Source organism: Lichenostomus cassidix, chromosome 4, assembly GCF_008360975.1.
Source record: "Lichenostomus cassidix isolate B80296 chromosome 4, HeHo_3.0, whole genome shotgun sequence".
Classification (NCBI taxonomy): Eukaryota; Metazoa; Chordata; class Aves; order Passeriformes; family Meliphagidae; genus Lichenostomus; species Lichenostomus cassidix.
The window spans coordinates 2,641,200-2,652,180 of NC_139484.1; the positions used below are offsets into that span (position 1 = coordinate 2,641,200).

The 10,981-nt window shown below is 37.5% G+C and overlaps 1 long non-coding RNA gene across 2 annotated transcripts in view; it reads left to right on the plus strand.

The window, feature by feature from the left end:
• Nucleotides 1-430: 430 nt before the first annotated feature.
• LOC146437690 (uncharacterized) overlaps nt 431-10,981 on the plus strand; it is a 35,550-nt gene continuing 24,999 nt past the window's right edge. For both annotated transcript variants that reach the window (XR_014851499.1, XR_014851500.1), the window contains exons 1-2: nt 431-1,060; nt 10,542-10,646. This is a non-coding gene — a long non-coding RNA (uncharacterized LOC146437690). The remainder of the gene's footprint in view (nt 1,061-10,541; nt 10,647-10,981) is intronic.

Genomic DNA, 10,981 nt, shown 5'->3' on the forward strand with positions numbered 1-10,981 from the left:
TCGTAAAACTCTGCCGCTAGCGTCCGTGGTCGTCGGGGTCACCATTTGACATAACGACGAGAGGGAACTCACGGCAGTCTCAATATGAGATATAGAGTAAGCTCCATTTTATTTCACCAAACGAGAAACTTATATACTGTTACAGATGTTACTAATTATAGTTACACACATATCTGCAGTCTGTTCTCACACATTCAGGGATCCTCCTGTTGACTCCCTTATCCTTTCCTCATAACACTTCTGACTCCCTATTCTTTCCCATGACATTCTTCCCACAGCTCAGAAACACAGTTGTGGTTCTCAGGTGTTAGTTTCTCATAACAGCTTGTTAGGATTTTTACTGAGGCCTGACTATGCTGAGGCTTTGTTCAGGCCTGTTTAGTTAGCAAAAGTTTTGCTGGAAAACTGCGTTTTCCAACATTGAGGGAGGGAAACCGTGAGGGGATGGCATTCCCGACCTTTGGGGCTCCTGAGGGCGGCAGGCTGTGAGGGGATGGCATTCCCGACCTTTTGGGGCTCCTGAGGGCGGCAGGCTGTGAGGGGATGGCATTCCCGACCTTTTGGGGCTCCTGAGGGTGGCAGGCTCTGAGGGGATGGCATTCCCTGGCGTTCCTGCCCTTCTGGGCACTCCTGAGGGCTGCAGGCTCTGAGGTGATGGCATTCCCTGGCGTTCCCACCCTCAGTCCCACCTCACTGGAACTCATACGAGGACGTCCTGGCAAAGCCTGCAGGTGTCTGTGTGCTCCCTCGCTCGTGTTTGGCAAGTCCATTTTCACCGATCATTTTTTATGTATTTTGTTTATTTTTTAAAATTTTTTTGGCCCCCCAAAGCCTCCTCAGAGCCCTCTGTTCAGCCGTGGGGGTGCTGGGTCTGCCCTTGGCAAGGCTGCCAAATGGAAGCAGCCCTTCCATCCACACAAAGCAGAATAAAACACCCTCAGAATGTCCCATTGAACACAGACAACACAACAGACTTTTCGGTGTTCCTTAAATGTTTAAGGAGAATCTTTTCCGATGTTCCTCAAATGCTGGTGGAAGGAGGATCAGCGTGAAAAACCAGGTTGGCATCACTAGATTCTCAATCTAGATAAGTTCAGGGGAAATATACAGAGACTGGCAACAAAAGCTTGTGTTGCCTGTGTAAAGTCCACTAGACACATTGTGAATGCATGTCTTTGTTATAGATAATTGCTGAAATGGAACAGAGAAATATCACAGCAGCATTGGTGTGAAACTTAAAAAAGGAATGATTTGTGCAATGTGTGCAGGTGCTTGTTCTGAGGGTTTTTAAAACAAAGCAAGTTACATTTATAAAGCATGAATTTTATTTAATAAACCTGAAGAAACAGGGGAAAGCAGAAACTAACAATTCACCTCAAATCTAACATAGCATCTCCAACACTAAATGCTATCCTAGGCAGTGTTTTTCCTTTCCTAAGTAATTTAACCAATATATTTTAAAATGTGCCATCTATTATTTATCTTCTGAACATTTAATGACTGCTATACAGTCAGAAATCTGGAGGGTTCTATGAAATTTCTTATACATGGCTTACAAATCTTACTTCAGCCACAATTGTTCCCATTTCAATCTGAACCCAAAGCAGTCTGTGCAAGTCTAATGGCAGTGTTGCTTTGTTGCACAGTACCTCATCTTTAATAAAAGACGAGGAATCGCTTTGCTTGTCCCATTTTTCTCTTACAACATTGCAAGTGCATCCGTTTTAGTTCAGCCTGATGGCTTTTCATGTATTTAAATATCTGTTCTTGCTTTTGATTACCTCTCAAATATCTCTGTTAGTATTTCACCCATCATATTCTGCATTTGTGATTTTTTGCAGATTCAGACACAATTAACTTTACTTTTTAAAGGAATAGTTTAATTTGTGGTTATTTCCAGCCAGATGTCATTTTCTCATCTAAGCATTCCTCACCTCAGCACCAGTTAATTTTCCCAGATATTTATAAAAGTAATATCTCAGTATATATAATTCATACTCATTTCCAGTAGCTAAAGTAGTAATGATATATTGAGTAGATTCTTTTACCCCAAGATGTTGCTTTAATTTTAAATAAATTTACACTGTTCTTTTTTATGCTGTCTCTTCACTTTCACACCGAGTTCCTGGTCCAGATTCAAAAGAACCAACTGCAGTCCTAAACTGACAGATCATTGTATCTAATAACAGATACAAAGTATTTAGTAACTCTAAAACTTTCATGTCATCTAGGATATCATTTTTTTCCTTACATGTATCACAAACACGGGAAACACAGCTGGAAATAGCATTGCACAAGCATGGGAAGCTTCTACCCAGCCATTTAAACAGTTTAATCTTACTATGTGCTGATGTGACTGTGAAATGTGTTCTCTTTGCATTCCTAATTAGTACAGAACAGATGGCAAAGCTGCTAGTTTAAAGCAAAAAGCCTTTTTTAAAATGTCTGTGGTAATTCCTCAGTCTTAAAGAAGTTATTGTGGTCTATGAGTGTGGGAAGGAAAAAATGTTTGGGTTGATATTTTTTGGTTGTTTTTTTGTTTGGTTGGGGTTTTGTTTGGTTTTGTTTGGGTTTTTTTTCTTTTATGTTGCTAACCTAACGCTCTAAATAATTCCAGTATGTTTTCAAAGGCTCTTGCTAGATTTGAACAGTTTCCAGACAAATTATCTGATCAAAAGTATGATTTTCATCTAATTATAGAAGAAAGATCTTATGAAATTTGTAATACTCTTTCAAGTTCTGAATAACCTTTAGGACAACCCTAGACTAAGAACTGGGTTTAATATTCTGCTTTTCATTCATGAAAACCCAATTAAAAAAGGGAGAAAACAAAAACGTGGCTCAAAATTAATATATCATAAAGTGAGTCTACCTCTGCTTATCAATTCTGTGAAAAACTTTATCATGTAATAACAAGTATATAATGTTATTTTGAAAACCTGTGCATTAATTCCATGTTGGAAACTCCTAGTTGTGTTCAGGAAAGGCTTTTTGGGAAGTCTTAGTGAGATAATTTCGTGTGAAGGCTTAACTGGTAATCATTTTATCACTACAGTATTTCCTATGTGGATTAACAAGAATTCTGCAACGTGAGTCTGCTGAATACATTTGCTAGACAGAAAGCCCATAACAGGCTCAGTTGAGAATTTGGTTTTATGTAGATCAGTTAAAACACACTGGGACCCAAAAAAATTTAAATTACAGCACTTCTGCAATTAATTTTTTCTGCATTCCATTACGTTTTGTTTGTGCTCTGCAGTTCTTGGCCCAAATTTTGTTCTTGTCTCATCACTTTGCAACTAAACTCGGGGCATAGAAATTCACTGTATGGAGCTGGCTTTGAATTTTTTTTGATCTCTAAAACTGCATAAGATATTTGGCACTGCAAACAGGGAACTCCCGTGTGTTTTGGCACATCTGGAAGCTCCTCTGTACTAGAACTCTGTTGTAGCAATTTGCAGCTGAAAGCGCTGTCAGCATGTTCAAAACCTTGTGTACAAGATTCTTGTCGTGGCCCATGCAAATCTGCCAGGAATCTGTGTTCACAGGGAGAAAACCAGCAGATCTTCCCTTTTTTTTAATGCAAAAAGAGGACCTTCTCTACTGTGTATGTAGTTTTCAGCACAGCTTTATTTTCCAGAGAAGTGTCCTAGCTAAAAGGAGGTCTCCCTTCACCCTTCAGCATTCTGTGTGTGGAGGTGGAACTTGGCCAGCTCTGTCCATCTGCAGCCAGACAGTTGTCTCCTTACTGTAGCTGCAGCAGCCTCAGCTCTGCGCACACACTGAGCAGCTCTCTGGCTTCACTTCCACACTTGAAAGCTTCCCAGAAGATCAGCTGGGGATGATGGATGCAAGGGTACTTGTAACAGGAGAAAAAAAATATGGAGAAATGACATGGATATGACAGAAGGAAAATCTAAAAATAAAATGGGGTCATCAAGATCTTGAATAAAGCTGTGTAATTCTGCTTTCTTTCTTTCTTAGTTTAATCTCAGTGGACAATTCTACAGGTGTTACACTAGCTTAAAACTGTTCAGGGCAAAATTCAATGTACATAACAGAATTATGATTTTCAGAAAAAATATAGAGTGAATGCTGTGGAACTGATAATCTCAGCCAATATGTTGTTTTTTTCTTCATGAGGTAAGGGATATGTTTCTCTTAGTACCTTCTTAATATATTTTGGCTTTTTATTTGTCAATCTTTATCATTGTACTTGAGAGGCTTCATAGTTTCAGGATATCTGTAGATTCATAATTTTCCTGGTAGCACTGAACAGACTGTGTGTATCCACTATAAAAAGGATTTTTTTTTCTGTGAAGCATACTGTGTAAGAATGATAATTCATTCTTTTCACATAAAAATTCAACTTTTTTATTCCTATGCTCTTAAACATAGTTTCTATTGTGTATATTTGGAGTGAGGATGACTTTTTAAAATTATGATATTTATTTATTTATTGTGAAATTTATGCTGACATTAAAAATGTCAGCACCTGACGATATCAACAGCTATACCTGAACAATAGATTTTTAGGATGTGTCTTCTGACTGGTGGTTCATAAACACTGGATTGGCCCTTGCAGTTAAACTTCTGCCAACTCCTCTGGAAACTGAGCAGTTGTCCTTTAACAGAATGCCTTATCGTGAGGAGTGATCTGCCTCTCCAGGGTGCATTTGACTTCTCTGATTTTCTTTATTTTGGAGACTCGAGAAATATTTAGGGATTATGTTCCAGCTGCTTTATTTTGTTCATTAAGGCATCCAGAGGGAGAGTATGGACTTTTATGGAAGATTGATTTCACTGGAGATAACTACCATAGACAGATGTTTTTTCATTACCTGCTGTAATGGACTACACATTTGCAGGAGCAGCAGTAACACATTCTATCTTGAAAATTAAGGGCCAATCTACCTCTAAGAAAACTGGTTTTTAGCCAGATGTTATCCCAGACTGCGGCCAAGAGGAGGCAACTTGTAGATAGCTGAAGAATGTGCAATGTGTAAAATTTAGTAGTGTTGAGCTATTTTAAATTCACGGGTGTGAGCTCAAAATATCTATTTTAAGTTATTATTTTATCCATCTGATGAATGCAGTTCATTGGTGTGACATAGGTAGTTTTCATCTCATCAGAGAGCAAGAGAGGGATGATGAGTGTGAGCTCCTCCTCAGCCAGGCAGGCCAGAATTCCATGCTTGGCAACTCAGAATGTACCTCACTGTAAATTGTGCTGATGGATCAGGCAATGGGCTTTGGACAAGATAGGATAGGATTCAGGGTGTTTTGGCTTTGTATCAATGCAATGTAATCAATCATCAGGAGCTGGAATTAGAAATTATCACTGCATGACTAGCCAAGGTGCTGGAAGCCAGCAGCGAGCACTTCAAGAATGAGTTTGGCATTGTTAGGCCAGTACACAGCTCATCAAAAAAGCCTGAAAGCACAAGAAAATTTATATTTTACATTTGCATTTAAAAAGCAGATCTTCTAAAATAAAAGAAAAATTTACGTTATACTGGTCAGGATAATGGACTTGCAGTTAAAAAAAGCAAAAATGCCACAATGAATCACCTAATTCAGTTTGGGATTTGCTCAAGAGTCAGTTATATAACACTTTTTTCACTTAATGCATTTGCATTTGTTTCTTCAATGAAAAATGCTGTGCTTTTACCGTGTGTTCAGTCTGTGCAACCCAACAAGGACTGGAGTAGCATTTGTGACATTACAGTTCTGCTCCTGGCTTATTTTAGTGACCAGAGGTTATCCTGGTTATTCCTATAGAGAAGAAGCTTTAAAGCTTGGAAAACAGATTGTGACTTCACTTTTTCTCACAAATGCAGTGAAAAGGCAGCAGTGTAGACGTGGAAAGTGAAAGGGATGGTGCCAAAAGGAGGTAGAGAAGTAAAACTAGAAATGTAATAACGCCCTGCTGTTTTTAGTGGTGGAAGTCTATGCTGAAGCAGTACAGGTTACTCATCAGTAAAAAGCTTTCACAGCAGCCAGAACACGAGGCCATCATTCACACAGAAAATTTCTAAGGACTGCTTATCTTGATTGTGTAGATGCAAAACTGTGTGATTGATTAATCAGCTAAAAAAGCTACAAAGTGGCAGCATGTGGAAATATTTAGCCATCATCTAAAGGAGAAAAATGAGGGCATAAAACCAGCAGTGCAAGGGTAAATCTCTATTCATGAAAGAATATATAAGGTAAAAGACTTAAAAATTGCTTCTGATTGTGAAGCCTGGTTCAGCATGAGCCTCTTACTTTCTCATTAGCACTTTTTAAAAGTAAGACATGTCAATCTATTTCTTGCACTGCCATTCAGTTTCTGTGTTTGTCTTCCTTTTTTACCTTACTGTACTGGAAGGGATAATTTCCACATGGATGGTTGTCCTCCTGCCATTTAATTGTAAACCTGAAAACGTCAGTTCAAGGCATGTCTTTTTAAAATATGGTGTTTTTTCTGCACTTGCTGCATATCTGCCTTTAAACAAACATAGATTTACTATGGGATTGCTGGGCCTGGATCTTCAGGCTGCTTCCCAACAGTTACTGCAATGTTTCAGTCCATCAGAAATAAATGAAAGAAATTCATATTGGTATATCAGATTATTGAGGTGAAGACAAAATCAGGAAAAGGGAAAGGGTTTTTTGAAGGGTTCTTGCACTCTGGGAAACACTTCGGGCCTAATACTGCTCTTTTTCTTCCCTTTCAATAATTTTTATTATAACATCATCTGTTGCAAATATGACCTGCCTAGGTAATTGTGAAAAACTAAATGTGAATGTCTTAAAATTAGGTTAGAGAGGATTTTTTAGGATAATAGCATGGTCCACACAAGCTCTGCCATTCTATGCAGAACAAGGCAACCAGAGAAATCCCCTGCTATTTCTGAGATGACCATTTAGTTCATCCATGATTAGTAAATATTACAAAGGATTTATTTCTTCATTACACATGTGTATCATGGCTTTTCAAGGATCCTCAGCTTAGAATTAAATAAGGGAGTAGTACTAATAATGGAAGTGTTTGTTCAATAATCCTTCAGGGTCAAGATACCTAAGGGAGGGCTGCTTGATTAACAAACAAAATTGTTATTATGCAATGTGATCCTTGGGACACAGCAAAATGAGGAATTTATTCAATACCTCCCATCAGCAGGCTGATGTTTTCCTCCTGCCTCGAAAGCAGGACCTCAGCTTGGGGTGGCATAACCATGAACATCTCCTTTTCCTCCTCCATTCCCTAAGCTGTCCTTTGGGAACACAACATGTCTTAGATCAGTTCAGGCCATCTGCATGGGCTGTGTCCCTCCCAGCTTCTCTGCAGCCCCAGCCTACTCACTGCGGGGAGGGAGTGAGAGAAAGAGAAAGCTCTGGTGCTGTGTGAGCTCTGCTCAGCAACAACCAAAACCTGCTGTGCTATCATCTCTGTTTCACTCACAAATCCAAAACACAGCACCACACAGGCTGCTGTGGAGAAAATTAACTTCAGCCCAGCCAGACCCACTACAAATAGTTATAAACAGTGAAGTACATGGAAAAGCAGCTTTCTAGCAATCTCTGGGATTTTTCTAGGCTATTTTGGCAATGTATTCCCAAAGAGGCATACCTGTAGTTCTCCTTTGCAGATGGTGTCATCAACCCTTTTGGAATTATTCCTCAGATAAGAGTCAGCTTACTGGGTGTCCTGCTGTTTGCTGGTACTCATCACTTCATCACTAAATACCACAAAAAGATTATATTAAATACTTTCCGGGTTTTTTCACATCTGAAGAGAACCTAGACTTTAATTGCTTTTTTAATTGTTCTGAGATTCAAGATATTTCTTCATTTATTTTGTGCAGAGTAATAAGGAATAACAGGCTTAGAACTGACACACCAAAAAGAGATATATTGACAGAGTGTTTGAGTTTTAACTAATGAGAACTGGTTTGAACATTTGTGTAATCTTCTGGAAACAGTTCTTGAAAGAGTTCTCCAGGCCTGAACTCAGACTACCTATTTTTCCCTTTTTTTCCTTTCTTCCTGAGTTAGTGGGGTTTCTCTGCAGTGATATTCTCATACATAGTCTTTGGTGCTTTTTGGTATAAATGCAATATTCTCTAACATAGCATTCAGTGGGACTGCAAATTTTAGCATTGTTTAGGTCATCTAAACAATGAGCTTTGAGAATTTATTTCTGGACCAGAGCAGATCTGCCTGGCTTTGACACTTTTGAAAAGGTTGACTACTTGAAATTCAGTTTTGCCTGGGTGATCCTGCCATTTTCTAGAGAAAAGGAAAGTGTGACATTAACAATTTTTAACATTTTCTTACAGAGTATTTATTATGAAATGACACCTCAAGTATTCTATATTTCAACAAATTATTACTGAGGATGCATTTTGCTTTTGAATTCAGAGGATGATGTTGAATTTAATATTCATTCAGAAGTACTCAATGCAATTTACAATGACAACCAAAAATAATGAATAATATATTTATATCATCCATTAATAACCATCCATCCATTTGAAAGTTTCATCCTAATGCGTTCTGGAAATCTGCAAATTAATTATGCAAAACCCTGAATGAATATGAAATTGAAATGCTTAAGAATTTAAATGATGCAATTAAGTGCTATTGCATGTAACTCAAAGTTATTTTCTTCTAATACTTACTCATCAATCTTAATTTCAGTACCAGCATTTAGAAACAGAATCAGCTCTTATATCTTGTCAAAATATTGGAAGTTTGAGCAAAGACTGTATTCTTTTTCCTTTGATCACATTATTTCCAGACATTAATTGAAAGCCTTTATTTAAACAAAAGTGGCCCTTTTAAAGACAGATTACAATGCTCATCAAAATAAGGAGGGTGAGGTCAGTGGTATCAATCCTTATTCTTTTAAAAAAACCAGTAAATCCAGCCATGAGAACTGGTCTCAATCTGTAATCATAGTTACCTAAAAATCCTAATTAAACTCTGTAGCACTGGCAAATCAATACATAGCTAGTGCTGATAAGAAAGATTTGCTGACCAGGCTGCCTGAGAAGTTTGAACATACATAAATATTTTTATTGTTATCATAGTTAGTTACATAGCAATAGCCATTGAAGAATAGTTTTTGCAAAAAATAACTTACACTGTAAAATAATGGATAAATAAGAGGTCATGCATACTCTACCCCAGTTAAAAACCAGCACAATGGTGCAGGAAATCGAAGCTGTTGGGTGTGTGCATGAAGTGTGCAGTGAAATCTTCAAGCAGGCCAATTGCTTTGAAAATGCAAAAGATTTGTGCTTAGCAGGAAGAGCCAATTTTAACACCCATATGGAGAGGATAAGGTCCTAAAGAAAAACACCTTGAAGTGCCAGGAAATCTTTGCTTTGCTTATTTCTCTTTGCTTCACTAATATTAATGCTTTTGTATCAGGTCAAGCATTTTGACCAAGGCCAAATTACTGTGTTTAGGTACTTCTTTTTTAGGTACTATGGAACCTGAGAAATACAAAACTCTTTAGAAAATTTTTTAATCAAAAGTTCCACTTTCTCTGTGTATCACTTTAGATTAGCAATTAATGGGAGTGAGACAGTTTCAAATTCTCTTAATAGTGTAGACTGGAAGGCAGCTCAGGAAGCCAAAGAATGTTTTCTTAATAAGTCACCCTTACTGTTGAACATATCAACATGGAAATCAAGGTTTTGGGACAAAACAGGAAAAACAGAAAATAAAAGTTCAGGTGAAGACGAACTGTAAGTTAGGCAAGGCTGAAATATCTTTGCTAGAAAAGTTTGAAAATCCTGTGATTTAAAGAATCTGGTTTAAACTCTGGGGAGAATGTTCTGTCAAGGGTGAAATTATTGAAACAATCATTTTGAAAAACAACTTGAGAAATATATCAATCTTATAGAAAATAGCTTTTTTTCTGTATTGTTTTCCTTCCCTTTTCACATACAACAGTAAAATACACATATTACCATAGTAAATTATCAGATTTGGCTGGTTTTAACCAAATTTGATCTGAATAAAAACGTTGGAGGAAAAGTAATTAGAAAATGAAGGATTTTTTTAAAATTAAGTGGTTTTCATGAAATCATGCTTAATTTGAGGTTGCATTATGTGGTCATATTTTTTAGAGCAAAATTCATTAATTATTTTTCATATCTCCTCAAATAAAACCAGTCCAAGTCTCTCAATACAAACACCTCTGGTTTTAAATTCTGAGAACCCAAGTGTTGAAGGCAGTTTTGCAAAAATATGTGGGTTTTGCTATGCGTGATTATATCCTTATATTATGTTATAGGGATCAGTCAAAATCTAGCATTTGATCAAGGTGCTGACTGTGAGACCTTTGATAGCTGTTACTGAAGTTTCTGTATGACATCATTTAGCCTGGAATTTTTGTTGATTATTTTTGTGGCTTTTAAAATTTGGTAAAAAGAATGTGACTTTATTCCATTTTGAAAGCAGAGCAATGAGTTGGGCAGTACACAGGGTTTACAGAGCTGTGTTGTTGCTGATTTAAAAGGGGATGTTTTCTCTTTGTCTTCCAGTGGACAACAGAGGGGAGTACTGAACCATTTGGGAAGAGGAAGCTCTTTCCTAACATGTGGATGTTGACCGAACATTGTGAAACAGCATTGGACTCTACCGGAAAGGTAATCGATGTCCAGTTTCAATCTTACAAAAGTTCTGCAATCTCATCAGAAACACAGGAATAAATATTTAGCTTCCTTCCCCTTATCCCCTGACACCAAGGCTTTCTGGATGCAAGGCGTTAGCCTTTGCATTAGTTTATTGATCTTTTAATGTAGGATCTAACTTGCTTCAGGGGCACTATAAATACAACATTGCGAAAGTCCTGACATATCAATATTCATTTATTTTTATTGATTAGTTGCCACTTCTAAATTCTGGGTACTGAATTAATGGATGCTGAATAACTACTTCGATTAATGAAGCTAAAATTGGCTTTAACATCCTATACTAACTA